Source organism: Helianthus annuus, chromosome 11 (assembly GCF_002127325.2).
Source record: "Helianthus annuus cultivar XRQ/B chromosome 11, HanXRQr2.0-SUNRISE, whole genome shotgun sequence".
NCBI lineage: Eukaryota > Viridiplantae > Streptophyta > Magnoliopsida > Asterales > Asteraceae > Helianthus > Helianthus annuus.
The window spans coordinates 19,681,113-19,698,210 of NC_035443.2; positions in this window are offsets into that span (position 1 = coordinate 19,681,113).

Below are 17,098 nucleotides of genomic sequence, written 5' to 3' on the forward strand. Positions count from 1 at the left end.
ATCGAACCATGTTTCCCATTCTCATTGGCTTGTCACAAAGATCATTTACACACAAGTATTAATCATAATATATAACACATACCCTAGGGATGGCAATCAAACCCGAACCCGCTGGGTAAACCCGAAACCCGACACATTTGGGACGGGTTTGGGGTTGGGTAATCGGGTTTGGGACGTGTTTGGGAATAGTTTTTATTTTTTTCGCGGGTTTGGGACGGGTTTGGGATTTAGTGATATACCCATTTACCCGACCCAATTACCCGATAAAGTGTACCCGTTTACCCGATTGTATACCAGATATAATTTCTTTTATATTATTAAATATGTATATATATGATACATCCATTTGTTTACACATGTAGGTATTCTATTCCGTATACATTGTAGTTATTTGATATATATTTTTTATAATGACAATAAAAATGTAACCGGTTAATAATTACCCGACAGATACCCAATGGGTTTTGAGATGAGTATACCCAACGAGTAATCTTTTTAAATTAATGGGTTTACCCGAAACCCACGAGTATACCCGATACCCGATGGGTATTTACCCGCTAGAAACCCGACGGGCTTTGGGACGGGTTTGGGACAACCTTATCTAACCGGGTTCGGGTTTGGGATTACCTAAACCCGTCCCAAACCCGACCCATTGCCATCCCTAACATACACCTACTGTTTAGTTCACAAACCTACACGATGAAACGTTCCTGTGGCGAAAGCCCACAAGGTTTCGTCGGCCCACATGTGGCGAAACTCCTCAAGGTTTCGTCGGCACCAGGTGTGACGAAACTCCACAAGGTTTCGTCAATGTCAGCTTATGACGAAACATTCCATGTTTCGTCGAGATAACATAGCATCAGTTACGCAAACAGAATCATTAACAGTTTTGTGTTCAATCTAGATCAAACAATGGTTTCTTACAAGTTCTACAAACCCTAGTTTATCACAACTTGAACAATCATGATCATGCAACACAATTATGTACAGTCAGTTAACCCACCAAAACATAACAGTTTCCATCAAATCTTACCACACAATTATTGATTATAATCATCCTAAGATTTTTCTAATGAATTCTTAGTCTACCAAGGTGTAAACTGATTAAACAAAACCACTAGCCAATATCATGAATATGCACATATATGAATCATCAAACCCTTATTATTCATGCAACTAAGGAAACTCTAATTACCCATGCAATCACAACCTCTATCAAACAGTTTCAAATTTACAACTTCCCATACTAATAATCATGAAATCCCTAGTTCTCTGGTATCATTCAAACAACGCTACTAACTACTGTCATGCATAGCAATTGTCAGACTCACATACAACAACCCTAGCATGCTTTTAACCCAATTCACATACATGCTCAATTACCACAACAAGAAACGAAATTAAAAGAATGATAACTAACCTAGAGATATCTGATACTAGGTGTGAATGATAAGCTTCGTTGAAGAAGAGGCTTCGATTGTGAATAGGCTGCCGTCAAAGACTAGAGGGAGTCTAGGGTTTGATATGTGATCAGTTACGTGCTATAAATAAACCCTTTTACGTGAATATACTTGAGTAAGAGTTTTGGGCCTTTCCTGGGCTTTGAGGAAATCTGGGCCGGCGATAAGTATGTTCGACGAAAGGCCTAAGTTTCGTCGGGAGTTTCGTCGAGCAAGGGTGACGAAACTTCATCCTAAGTTTCGTCGAGCAAGGGTTTCATCAAAGGAGATCATGCACTAAGAACTAACCCTAAGTTATATTAACAATTTCATAAAACACAACTATATTCACAATCACATATAATACCACTATGTTAACAATCACATATAACACAACCTCAATCATGCGACAATCATAAACATGTTATAACGCAAACAAATTACGAAAACCGAATCGCAAACAAGTGACGTGTCGAGGAAGGACCTTGGAAACTCGGGTTGTCACAAATCTGCTCCTAAAAGACAAAAGGGGAGTCAAAAACTACTCAAACGGAGTGACACAATACACAAAGTGTTAAGTTGGGAGTGGTGTAATTCAAAGTGATAGTTCGGAGTGGCAACGGTCAATACCCAATAATTGGAGGTGACAAAAACCAATAACCCTAAATTAAATACTAAGGGTGGAAAGAGTTCTTCACATTTGGGGAGTGGTAAACTTATTTTCTAACCAATAATGTCATGCCATGTTAAGTCCCCACTTCATTTATCATTTTGCACTCAATCACTAGTGTAACACCCCCAGAATTCCACCTGCGGAAACCCCGCGAGGCGTGTTACGCATCAGAGTTCGAGCCACCAATCACATTGAACCATTAGTAAATATTTAAATAGTCATGGCGTTAATTACTAAAATAAGATGTCAACATGTTATCAATTCTCAAAAGTTGTGTAGCGGAAGCATGTAATTGTTTCGTAATAATAATAAAATCAATGCATTGTTTATGAGTGAATCCAAGAGTCTCGATCCGTGACCACTCCAGCACCTCCAGATAGCAAGTCCATGTTCCAAACGTTAATGACCTACAAGCATGCAAACAAGTGTGTCAGACTACGCTGGTGAGTTCAAGGTTTTGTTAACGTGTTGAGTTACCAGATGTATGTTAATGCGATTCGATGTTGCGTTACGACGTTGCTCATGTTAGATACCCTAGGGAATGTGCCCATGTGTATCCGGGGAGTGGGTACCCCTTAACGACCGATTGCTATGTTGCCTTCGTTAGATACCCTAGGGAGAGTGCCCATATGTATCCGAGGAGTGTGCCTCTAACAACCATAGCCATACCCAGATAATTAGTTCACGCCCGTCCTTACGGCCCGGTGTGAGGTTTCCCACCTAATAGCGCTATCAACTAATCACCCCCATTGCCCACCAGGCAATAACCAAAACCGATTAAGTTATTTACCCAATGTTTCCCTTCCAAATGTTTTCCCGTTGTCCCAAACCACCGGGACGCATGCTTGAGAAAATGCAATGAACTCACCTTGGTTTGCTCGGTAGATAAAGCACTCATCCTAGGTTGATCAACCATATCCTATTATGTGTATCACTAATTAGGACGATAAACAAGTAATCACGTACAAACTACACGTATCTAACACGTATTTGTCAAGTAGTATACAATACCTTAATCACACATGTATTTAAATCAAGTAATGGGTATGTACAAATAAGTAGTTATACTGAACATGTACTCATGGCATCCTAACATCAACAGTTAAAACAATACATTCCATTCCATCCTAACATAACCCTTTGAACATCCTAATCTAACAAGTCAAGTTGAACATTTTTCCATAATCAAACATAACAACCTGTGCACATATATCCTATAACACAGCCGATGCAAATAACAACCCAACTCAGCTTATGCTCACATTTCATTAAGCCCTATATATCATTCTTACAACATCAGCACCAAATGGTAAATCATCAATTAACTTTTATATTTAAATTCCCAAGTGAAATAAGCCAAAAATCACGTTGATATATAATCATAAAAGCAAACAAATGAATAAACCACTAACATATGATTAACATCAGCCTCGAACTCCACAAAACAAACCAAATAACTGTTTTTCCTTTGCCCAAGCATCATCTTAAACTCACTTTTAAACACCACTTACGTTAAAAACAGTTAATGAATCCATAACCATTTCTAGTCAAAATCACATATTAACAAATTGAAAGCACAGTACTAGGCATACCCCAAACCGTCCGATACACAAAACAAACATCTTACCTCATTTCATTTAGAACCCTTCTGCCATCACCTCGCTGGAGCCGCTCAGGATGACCGCCACCACCGTCTGTTACCGTCGTGTCTCCGGCTGCCGTTGTCGGCCACCACCGACTCCATCATTCGTCGTCTTCACCGTAGCAACGACCAGAATCAGAGGGACATCTCCGTCATTTGCCTCCGGTTGCGAAGCTTTCCTTCGACAGTTAAACCATCCCGCGAATACGTACTCGGATACGAACCCATCGCTAGATGAATAAGTTACCAGAACGCTATAGATCCTCACTTGAATGATCGAATCTTTCTATTTTACATTTACTCCAAAGCACACACCTCAAACTCATATCTTCACGCACATTCAATTCATGCAGTAACATCCTCATCGACAACTTCACCAACCCTTAATCAAGAATCAACAAGGAACGCAACTACAAACAGTGGTACCATACTAACCTGGGATCGTAGGATCAATAAACGTGCAAGAACCAAAAGGAGTATGGCTTCGAGGAGGGGCTGCCTAGATGATGGAACGATGGAAAGGAAGAGGGGAAACCGTCGCTAATTTGCATGAGGGGGCTAGGGTTTGTTTTTGAGTTCATCTAATCAAGAAGCGTGATACGTAATCATATAAGGTGGGAGTTTGGGGCGGTCCACCCTATTTGACCGAGATAATCTGGGCTTAAGTCTAAGCCCACACAATTGGCTATTAAGACTTCTAAAAAAAACTCTAAAACCCCTTCGGATCGATGTGAGAGCATTTGGGCTTCGGGCCTGATTTATGCGTGTGGGCCGATGTGACAGTAGTTCTCCAGATTAGCTCGTAAGAGCGTTTCAACGGTTTCTTGTAGTTAACTTGTTAAACATACGTAACACACACATAATCACATTATACCTACAGCAAATATATTACATACACAAATGTTTAGCAGTTTTACCGTCGTAAAGGACATAAAAAGGGAAGTAATCAGAAAACAGAATCCCGTGACTAAATGACGCTGACCTTAAAAGTTTGGGTTGTCACATCATCCCCAACTTGAAAGAAATTTCGTCCCGAAATTTGACAAGTAAGAACTGAGGAGTGAAGTGAGGAAATTGGGATTATTGCGGATTTTGCTCGGGTGTCACATCCTCCCCATGTTACAGAAATTTCGTCCTCGAAATTTAAGCTATATTATACTCTAGGCTCCAATTATGAGTTTGTCGATAATTCACTAAACACGTAGTCAAATACGGTTTCACGAAAGTTCACTAAATAATATATAGGTCATATAGCATATAAAGTCAGATAACATATAAATTCACATAAGTTATATTTCTTTATTTGTTCAGGAATAGTGTTCTAATTGTTCATCAACGTTCGAGTACAACCCATGTGTAATTCCGTAATTCCCGAATTACCGTTATGCGAGTGTTATGCATGAATGAGTGTTTGAGGTAATAGAGTTTGTGTTGATTGTGTTAAACTAAAAATGTCTTGCTCTTAAGTAGAAACACAAGTTGAGTTAATAGGAGCTTGATAACGAAGAATGTTGTGACATGTGATGCTAAGCTCAAGAGATGCTCACAAAAGTTGAAATACGAGTGTGTCATACATCTGTATGGCATTGCCTGATGCATTTAACATGTGCGACCGGGGGGGGGGGGTTGTTGCACTAAATATAACTTGGGTGAGCTATACGCCTTCGAATTTGGGGACTTGCAAAAAGGCAGTGTTTAGTTATCATGGATGTTGTATATTAAGTAGCCAACACTTCACGAAGCAAGTGTATCTAATGTATATCTAGAGCTTACCAGAATTGAGGCGAATGTCGCACATCATAAGCGAAGGGTCGACGAGCTAAACCGAACTGGAAATGTGTTAAGGTAGTTTGTTACAGGCTAAAATGCTCAACCCTCAAATCGCGTGTGTCGGGTTCACCACCAAGATTTTCTAGAAGCAAAATATGTGAATGTGATAAAGTGAGTGTGAGAGATATATGTTTATATATGGTATCGCTACCGGCGATCAGAACTGGTGCAGTCACCCCTATCGAAGATCAGAGGTGATGCCATCGTATGTAAGAATTCGAGAAAAAATATAATTTCTTGGAACAGGTGATTCAAGCAATCCAATCAATCGATTGAATGAAAACTCAAGTTAGGCATTAATCCCTATTTCAGACTGGTATCATCTTGACTCGTTCGTTCAGAGGGAAAAGAGATTTTCAGTTGATATTGATCGTGATAATTTGGTCGCAGTTGGTTGTAGTAGATGACCAGCCTTCGGTCAAAGGGAGATAAGCATGGAACAAAGAGGTCGATGAAGCTATACATGAGTATGGTGCTTTCACACAAGAGGGGACTTTGACCTTGGCATACCTTACGTAAGTAAAATTTTTATTTTATGTTCTTGCACTTGATGATCTTAAGTATGACTCATTCCTCGAGTGACGTTCATAGAGAGTGATTTAGCCAAGCAAGGATTAGCGTATAACAGGGTTATGTAAGAACTATGGTATTCATTTTAGCACAACAAGATAAGACGCGAAGAATATACCAAAACGCGGTTATCATCAATCTGTTCCACCTAATTGTTTTAGAATCATGAGTAAAGTAGCAAACCCGATGATGATGGTGTAGTTGGTTGCGCACACAAGCGGTATAAGTAGGAATAAGGTGACACTACCGGTCATTGGAAGCGTTACATTGAGGGTGTTGACACATTAAGAATTATGTTGAAGAGTAACGGTTGGTCGAATTCATAGTGATCCGGTTTATTCGGAGCGTTTTCCACAGTCATCAAGCCTGCCGTATGCGAATAAGAATGGTTTACTAAAATCTATGTACGAAATTGAGTGTGTAATTAGTCGAACATGTATGAAGCCAACTTTGAAGGGTTGAACTAAGGCGTGTGTATTAGGAACATCAAGTACGTCACCAAAAGGTTTCATTACAAGGACACGAAAATATTTTCGAAATGATATGGTCATAAAATAATACTCAACCATCCTCAGAGTACAAGAGGTGATCACTACGTATCAAAAGAAGAGTTTATCAGGTTATTATTATTATTTTTTTTTTTTTTAAACTAGAGCACAATGTTATAGAAGTTTATGCGTAGACAATCGAGAATGTGGTGTGACCATGATAATGGAATGATTGGTCTATCTATATCAAGAACAGTAGCTAACTGTCACCTTAAACGGTAAGCGTCGGCCAAGGCAAGGGCTAGGGGATAGACTAGTTTAGAGAGGAAAACTGTTATGTAATAGCAATTCTAGCAATACAAGGAGTAAGATTATTGTTTATGTCATCATGTTTATCCGGGAGTTGATTAACTTATACCTCCGTCCTCCGGTGTCCCTCATGGTTCTATATAAGAGGAGGGAACAATCTTAAGGGTCGAAATGAGGTAAAAGTCGAGTATCACATTGAAATCTACAAACTACCAAGTTTACACACAATAGGGCAGAACCCTTCTCATGCTCATTAAGCCTCACTGGGATTTGCATGCACCCCGCGTTATTATTAAGTGTGCACCCATAATAATAAGGCAATTTGCATGCTCATCTCAGTGCCTCTTAGCTTGCGCTCGAAGTTTCCCCCGTTCAAGCAACACAACAGATAATATCACAGTTCTATGGTTTACATGAGTCGAAGAGTAGTGTCACACTATCAAGTCACTTATGGGGTTAAACGTTTCAGTTCATGTATGCTGTGAGTGTGTGACTACTAAGTAGGCAATGCATAAAGTGAGAGAGAGACGAACCTTGCAATCTGGAGCTGAGTGTCATGATCGATTTTCGAAGTTGTTCGGTTATAGTCTGGTTTTACAAAACGTTTTAAAACCTAGTTCACTATAACCAGTGGCTCTGATACCAACTGTAACACCCCCAGAATTCCACCTGCGGAAACCCCGCGAGGCGTGTTACGCATCAGAGTTCGAGCCACCAATCACATTGAACCATTAGTAAATATTTAAATAGTCATGGCGTTAATTACTAAAATAAGATGTCAACATGTTATCAATTCTCAAAAGTTGTGTAGCGGAAGCATGTAATTGTTTCGTAATAATAATAAAATCAATGCATTGTTTATGAGTGAATCCAAGAGTCTCGATCCGTGACCACTCCAGCACCTCCAGATAGCAAGTCCATGTTCCAAACGTTAATGACCTACAAGCATGCAAACAAGTGTGTCAGACTACGCTGGTGAGTTCAAGGTTTTGTTAACGTGTTGAGTTACCAGATGTATGTTAATGCGATTCGATGTTGCGTTACGACGTTGCTCATGTTAGATACCCTAGGGAATGTGCCCATGTGTATCCGGGGAGTGGGTACCCCTTAACGACCGATTGCTATGTTGCCTTCGTTAGATACCCTAGGGAGAGTGCCCATATGTATCCGAGGAGTGTGCCTCTAACAACCATAGCCATACCCAGATAATTAGTTCACGCCCGTCCTTACGGCCCGGTGTGAGGTTTCCCACCTAATAGCGCTATCAACTAATCACCCCCATTGCCCACCAGGCAATAACCAAAACCGATTAAGTTATTTACCCAATGTTTCCCTTCCAAATGTTTTCCCGTTGTCCCAAACCACCGGGACGCATGCTTGAGAAAATGCAATGAACTCACCTTGGTTTGCTCGGTAGATAAAGCACTCATCCTAGGTTGATCAACCATATCCTATTATGTGTATCACTAATTAGGACGATAAACAAGTAATCACGTACAAACTACACGTATCTAACACGTATTTGTCAAGTAGTATACAATACCTTAATCACACATGTATTTAAATCAAGTAATGGGTATGTACAAATAAGTAGTTATACTGAACATGTACTCATGGCATCCTAACATCAACAGTTAAAACAATACATTCCATTCCATCCTAACATAACCCTTTGAACATCCTAATCTAACAAGTCAAGTTGAACATTTTTCCATAATCAAACATAACAACCTGTGCACATATATCCTATAACACAGCCGATGCAAATAACAACCCAACTCAGCTTATGCTCACATTTCATTAAGCCCTATATATCATTCTTACAACATCAGCACCAAATGGTAAATCATCAATTAACTTTTATATTTAAATTCCCAAGTGAAATAAGCCAAAAATCACGTTGATATATAATCATAAAAGCAAACAAATGAATAAACCACTAACATATGATTAACATCAGCCTCGAACTCCACAAAACAAACCAAATAACTGTTTTTCCTTTGCCCAAGCATCATCTTAAACTCACTTTTAAACACCACTTACGTTAAAAACAGTTAATGAATCCATAACCATTTCTAGTCAAAATCACATATTAACAAATTGAAAGCACAGTACTAGGCATACCCCAAACCGTCCGATACACAAAACAAACATCTTACCTCATTTCATTTAGAACCCTTCTGCCATCACCTCGCTGGAGCCGCTCAGGATGACCGCCACCACCGTCTGTTACCGTCGTGTCTCCGGCTGCCGTTGTCGGCCACCACCGACTCCATCATTCGTCGTCTTCACCGTAGCAACGACCAGAATCAGAGGGACATCTCCGTCATTTGCCTCCGGTTGCGAAGCTTTCCTTCGACAGTTAAACCATCCCGCGAATACGTACTCGGATACGAACCCATCGCTAGATGAATAAGTTACCAGAACGCTATAGATCCTCACTTGAATGATCGAATCTTTCTATTTTACATTTACTCCAAAGCACACACCTCAAACTCATATCTTCACGCACATTCAATTCATGCAGTAACATCCTCATCGACAACTTCACCAACCCTTAATCAAGAATCAACAAGGAACGCAACTACAAACAGTGGTACCATACTAACCTGGGATCGTAGGATCAATAAACGTGCAAGAACCAAAAGGAGTATGGCTTCGAGGAGGGGCTGCCTAGATGATGGAACGATGGAAAGGAAGAGGGGAAACCGTCGCTAATTTGCATGAGGGGGCTAGGGTTTGTTTTTGAGTTCATCTAATCAAGAAGCGTGATACGTAATCATATAAGGTGGGAGTTTGGGGCGGTCCACCCTATTTGACCGAGATAATCTGGGCTTAAGTCTAAGCCCACACAATTGGCTATTAAGACTTCTAAAAAAAACTCTAAAACCCCTTCGGATCGATGTGAGAGCATTTGGGCTTCGGGCCTGATTTATGCGTGTGGGCCGATGTGACAGTAGTTCTCCAGATTAGCTCGTAAGAGCGTTTCAACAGTTTCTTGTAGTTAACTTGTTAAACATACGTAACACACACATAATCACATTATACCTACAGCAAATATATTACATACACAAATGTTTAGCAGTTTTACCGTCGTAAAGGACATAAAAAGGGAAGTAATCAGAAAACAGAATCCCGTGACTAAATGACGCTGACCTTAAAAGTTTGGGTTGTCACAACTAGCAATGCTCAAACACATGGAAAGTAGTAAACAATTAAAAAAAGTGTGATTGGTTGAAAGGGGTTGGGGCCCACCATTATCCTCCTCTCTCTCCCTTCTCTCTCATATTCCCTACTAGGGATGAGCATATCGGTATTCGATACCGAACCGATACCGATACCGCCTAATACCGATCCCGAATTTCACCCAAACTAGGTACCGATACCGATACCGAAACATGTCGGTTAGGTATCGGTACGGTACGGTATCGGTATTATACCGTATTTTGAGGGTCGGTATCGGTATAATACCGATACCGTACCGTACCGATACCGAAAACGCCAAAAAGTGGATACCGATCGGGATGCCGACGGGATCGGGATCGGTACGGGATCGGTATGGGATCGGTATGGGATCGGTATTCGGTGGCATATGCTCATCCCTAAAAAATGATCGAATTACCCTTCTAGTTAACATAAAAAGGAACGGAGTTAACTCAGTGGACTAAAATGGCAACGCTTGAAACTATTCGGACTAAGATGATAATGTTTCAAACCTTTGGACTAAACTGACAAAATAGTCTAAACCATAAGAACTAAAATGACATTTAACTCTATAATATTTGTTTAGCATGTTGTTGGGTTGGACTGACTATTGTCACGGGTGGTTGGGTCAATGTTGCAACGTCTATAAAAAATTGGTAAATGGTGGTGTGAGGCCGAAACTAGGAAGCTTCCTTTGATATACAGTTAAGTCAGCTTACAAGAAGGGCATCTCAGTCTTTTACCATTAAGTTTCAAAATGATATTGAATTAAAAAATTTTCTTCTTGCCCCTTCATTTGTGTTCATGTCCTTCACCTGACTACTCACACACCACCTCCTTGACCCACTACCAACTACCACCACATCAGTGTATTCTTACTGGTTCAACAGTTACTAGTTGAAAGTCTCTTACGCAGTCAGAACTCTTATTGACTCAACAATTAATGGTACCAGGATCCAAGCCACCAATCACATTGAACTCTTATATATTTTTAAATAAAGTTTTCATTCATTAAGATAGAGAGTTACAAACGTTACATTCATCGTATACAGCGGAAGCATAACTCATTTGTTAAGTGTTTCATAAACCATGTGTACAAAAACCATTAAGCTTGTATTGAGATTCCATGTATATCGACCCATGACCATTCCAGCCTTCCAGACAGCAAGTTCCACAAGATATAACCCTATAGACCTGCAAGCATGCAGACAAGTGTGTCAGACGACGCTGGTGAGTTCAAAGCTTTGTTAACGTGTTTAGATACCAGTTAGTTACCAGATTAAAGCGTTTCACAGATTCGATGACTTGACTTGATGTTGTTATTAACTCGATTACCGCAGATGGCTACAAGATGCATTTGCCCAACCCCAATGCCTGTATCAAAGCATTGGTCAAGTAGTGAAGGTAATTAGTTCACGCCCGTCCTCCCCGGTACGGTGTGAGGGTACCAAACCTAATAGTGCTATCAACTAATAACCTCGTTGCCTCCCCGGCAACTATCGGTAGATGTAAGGGGTCTTATATGATAGAACTGAGTGTAATAACAAACATCCCAATAACCTGACATTCCTCCCCGGAACGTTACCCGATATCCCTCCCCGGGATGCATGCTTGGAAAAAGAGCAGTGAACTCACCTTGGTTTGCTCGGTTTGCTAAGTTACCCGTTTCCAAGTTAATCAACCAACCCTAACGTGATTAACAATGAATATCAGTTTCATGATTTAACAAGTTATTGCTTGCACACAGTTGCATCACACATAACAGTTCGCAGTACACCAGTTAGTAAGTACACCTTTCCAATTCACATTCACATCTTGTGTTTATCACAAGTTACACAGAACATAACAGGTTGGTTTGTTGTACCCACTAATCGAACCATGTTTCCCATTCTCATTGGCTTGTCACAAAGATCATTTACACACAAGTATTAATCATAATATATAACACATACCCTAGGGATGGCAATCAAACCCGAACCCGCTGGGTAAACCCGAAACCCGACACATTTGGGACGGGTTTGGGGTTGGGTAATCGGGTTTGGGACGTGTTTGGGAATAGTTTTTATTTTTTTCGCGGGTTTGGGACGGGTTTGGGATTTAGTGATATACCCATTTACCCGACCCAATTACCCGATAAAGTGTACCCGTTTACCCGATTGTATACCAGATATAATTTCTTTTATATTATTAAATATGTATATATATGATACATCCATTTGTTTACACATGTAGGTATTCTATTCCGTATACATTGTAGTTATTTGATATATATTTTTTATAATGACAATAAAAAATGTAACCGGTTAATAATTACCCGACAGATACCCAATGGGTTTTGAGATGAGTATACCCAACGAGTAATCTTTTTAAATTAATGGGTTTACCCGAAACCCACGAGTATACCCGATACCCGATGGGTATTTACCCGCTAGAAACCCGACGGGCTTTGGGACGGGTTTGGGACAACCTTATCTAACCGGGTTCGGGTTTGGGATTACCTAAACCCGTCCCAAACCCGACCCATTGCCATCCCTAACATACACCTACTGTTTAGTTCACAAACCTACACGATGAAACGTTCCTGTGGCGAAAGCCCACAAGGTTTCGTCGGCCCACATGTGGCGAAACTCCTCAAGGTTTCGTCGGCACCAGGTGTGACGAAACTCCACAAGGTTTCGTCAATGTCAGCTTATGACGAAACATTCCATGTTTCGTCGAGATAACATAGCATCAGTTACGCAAACAGAATCATTAACAGTTTCGTGTTCAATCTAGATCAAACAATGGTTTCTTACAAGTTCTACAAACCCTAGTTTATCACAACTTGAACAATCATGATCATGCAACACAATTATGTACAGTCAGTTAACCCACCAAAACATAACAGTTTCCATCAAATCTTACCACACAATTATTGATTATAATCATCCTAAGATTTTTCTAGTGAATTCTTAGTCTACCAAGGTGTAAACTGATTAAACAAAACCACTAGCCAATATCATGAATATGCACATATATGAATCATCAAACCCTTATTATTCATGCAACTAAGGAAACTCTAATTACCCATGCAATCACAACCTCTATCAAACAGTTTCAAATTTACAACTTCCCATACTAATAATCATGAAATCCCTAGTTCTCTGGTATCATTCAAACAACGCTACTAACTACTGTCATGCATAGCAATTGTCAGACTCACATACAACAACCCTAGCATGCTTTTAACCCAATTCATATATATGCTCAATTACCACAACAAGAAACGAAATTAAAAGAATGATAACTAACCTAGAGATATCTGATACTAGGTGTGAATGATAAGCTTCGTTGAAGAAGAGGCTTCGATTGTGAATAGGCTGCCGTCAAAGACTAGAGGGAGTCTAGGGTTTGATATGTGATCAGTTACGTGCTATAAATAAACCCTTTTACGTGAATATACTTGAGTAAGAGTTTTGGGCCTTTCCTGGGCTTTGAGGAAATCTGGGCCGGCGATAAGTATGTTCGACGAAAGGCCTAAGTTTCGTCGGGAGTTTCGTCGAGCAAGGGTGACGAAACTTCATCCTAAGTTTCGTCGAGCAAGGGTTTCATCAAAGGAGATCATGCACTAAGAACTAACCCTAAGTTATATTAACAATTTCATAAAACACAACTATATTCACAATCACATATAATACCACTATGTTAACAATCACATATAACACAACCTCAATCATGCGACAATCATAAACATGTTATAACGCAAACAAATTACGAAAACCGAATCGCAAACAAGTGACGTGTCGAGGAAGGACCTTGGAAACTCGGGTTGTCACAAATCTGCTCCTAAAAGACAAAAGGGGAGTCAAAAACTACTCAACCGGAGTGACACAATACACAAAGTGTTAAGTTGGGAGTGGTGTAATTCAAAGTGATAGTTCGGAGTGGCAACGGTCAATACCCAATAATTGGAGGTGACAAAAACCAATAACCCTAAATTAAATACTAAGGGTGGAAAGAGTTCTTCACATTTGGGGAGTGGTAAACTTATTTTCTAACCAATAATGTCATGCCATGTTAAGTCCCCACTTCATTTATCATTTTGCACTCAATCACTAGCAATGCTCAAACACATGGAAAGTAGTAAACAATTAAAAAAAGTGTGATTGGTTGAAAGGGGTTGGGGCCCACCATTATCCTCCTCTCTCTCCCTTCTCTCTCATATTCCCTACTCGGTGAATACTCACCGCCTACACCCCTCCCCGCTCACCGATTGGAGGCCGGCAACACCTCCCGATCGGCCTCCCCGCATGAGTTCCCCGAATCCACTCCTTCCACCCTAATAACTATAACAAGCTTTGAGAACATTATAGCTTGTAAAATTATTTATTTTTACAACCATAGTCACCTAGTCACAAAAATTGGGCTGAATTCTATTTTATTTTTGCGAAATCTTTTAATTTTTTTATATAACCTTTAGTGATATGAAACTTAAAAAAACAATTAATGTAAAACTTAGCCAATTTTGTGTCTATTAGACAAACAACCAATCAATGACACTATGATCCTATTCGTGATTGACGTAAAATTGGCCGTAATATTTGTTATTGGTGCAAAACTAGAGATGAGCTCGGTACCATCCGGTATCGAACCGGTACTGGTACCGAAAATCCTCAAAAGTGGGTATCGGTACCGGTACCGAATATACCCGGTTCGGTACTGGTACCAAACCGGTACCAAAAATGTTAAAAGTCGGTACTGAAAAGGTATCCGGTTGGGTAAATTCGGTACTGGTACCGGTTCGGTACCAGTACCGGGTCCATTTTGCTCATCCCTATGCAAAACCTATTTATACACATGGCGCTGCTTTTTGTTGGATCTAGCGAGTCAAAACCAAAAATTTAATAAAATCAATTAGAGTTTTTTTTTATATTAGGGGACTAGGGATGGAATCACTAGTGATGGATTTCATCACTCCCACTATCCAATCAACTAATGGCATGTCATCAATCCAATTTCCATCACTAGTGATAGAAATGGACTAGGGGTGGAATCACTAGTGATGGAATTCCATCACTCCCTCCCAATTTTTTTAATTTTCATTTTAAAATTAGAAAATAAAAATAAAACACTAAATTAAAAATTTCATTAATTTTAAAACATACTACTTCAATTTCACATACTAGAAACATACAATTTGTAAAAAAAAAAAAAAAAAAAACCTACTAATCGAATTTAACATACTAGAAACATACAATTTAAAAAAAAAAAAAAAAAACCTACTCCTCGTCCGAATCCGGAAACTCCAAACCTAGAGAACCTACTAGTTCGATTAAATCGTATCTCAACCGAAAGTGAGTTTCTTCGTTACGCAATTGTAAATTGATATCTTGTGGAACTTGAACTTGTGTAGGAGGATCCGGTACCCAATCCGGGGATATTGCACGTCCGTCGTGTTTGATCAACATATTGTGCAATATGATACACGCATACACTATGCTATGTATTGCTTTCTTGGTCATCGAACGAACCGGTCGGTGTAGTATACCCCATCTACCCTTTAAAACACCAAACGCCCTCTCAACATCTTTTCTTGCCGATTCTTGCAATTTTTTGAACGCCTTTTCTTTAGCCTCGACGGGAAATGAGGGAGCTTTCACAAAAACAGACCAAGACGGGTAGATACCATCCACAAGATAAAAGCCTCGTATGTAATGTCGACCGTTAACATAGAAAGGAGAGGAAGGTGCGGTACCATCCATTACGGTTTGGAACAACGGCGACGTGTGCAACACATTGATGTCGTTGTTTGAACCTGGAACACCGAAGTACGAATGCCAAATCCATAAATCATTCGACGCCACCGCTTCTAGTATGATGGTTGGTCTTTTGATGTCTCCCCTCACATACGCCCCTCGCAACTCTCTTGGACAATTTTTCCACTCGATATGTGTACAATCGATGCTGCCGAGCATCCCGGGAAAATGCCATCTAGCCTCGTGTGCAGCATAAATACGAGAGATGTCGTGGCTCGTCGGTTTTCGTAAAAACTCGCTAGAATACAACTTAATGACCGCATTGCAAAAAAATTGCAAACACTCACGTGAAGTTCTTTCAGACATAGCTAGGTATTCATCATATTGATCGGGTGGGTTACCTGTCGCTAGTTGGCGAATGGCGGACGTGCATTTTTGAATCGGCGTGAAACTTGGTTTGCCCCTCGCATCGTAACCTTCTTGAAACCATCCCTCGCTTGCCTCGATGTCTCCAACAATCTTTAAAAATAATTCTTTGGGTAAACGAAAACGAACTCTAAACGTTTCGGAATTGTATAGCGGGTTTTCCACAAAATAATCGTTCATCAAAACTTCGTTGGCACGTATACGATCACGGCCGACCATCTTCTTCTTTGGGCGGGACGACTCGGCATCAAGCTCGTTATACACCGACACAAAATAGTTTAGCGTGTCGTTGTCGGAAGACGACTCGGAATCGCTAGACATCGGAAACGTCGAATCGGTAGGGAATTCCATTTGAGAAAGATATAAATAATTGGGTGAAATGGGTTTAAAATGGTTAAAAGATAGAGTTTGATGTGTGAAAAAATGGTTAAATGTGAATATATATATATAAATAAAGTGAATTTTTTTTTTTTATTTAAGTTACCGTTAGCCCCCAACGGTCATCATCCAACGTTCCATTTTTTGAACCTTCAACGCGTTATACACAAAACGCGTTAATAATATAACGCGTGCTTTTAATGGCGGCGGCGGTGTGCTAGGCGATGATCACGCGTGCTCGGGGGGCCATAACGGACCGCCCCGAGTCCCCTTAGTTAGACTATTTACTAAATGAAACACGATTAAGGCTACAAATTTGATATGGAAATGGAAGTAATAGTAATAAGGCTAGAGGGTGTGGTTGGAGTCACCTAGGGCTTTATCAGGCTACGTAGGATCCACGT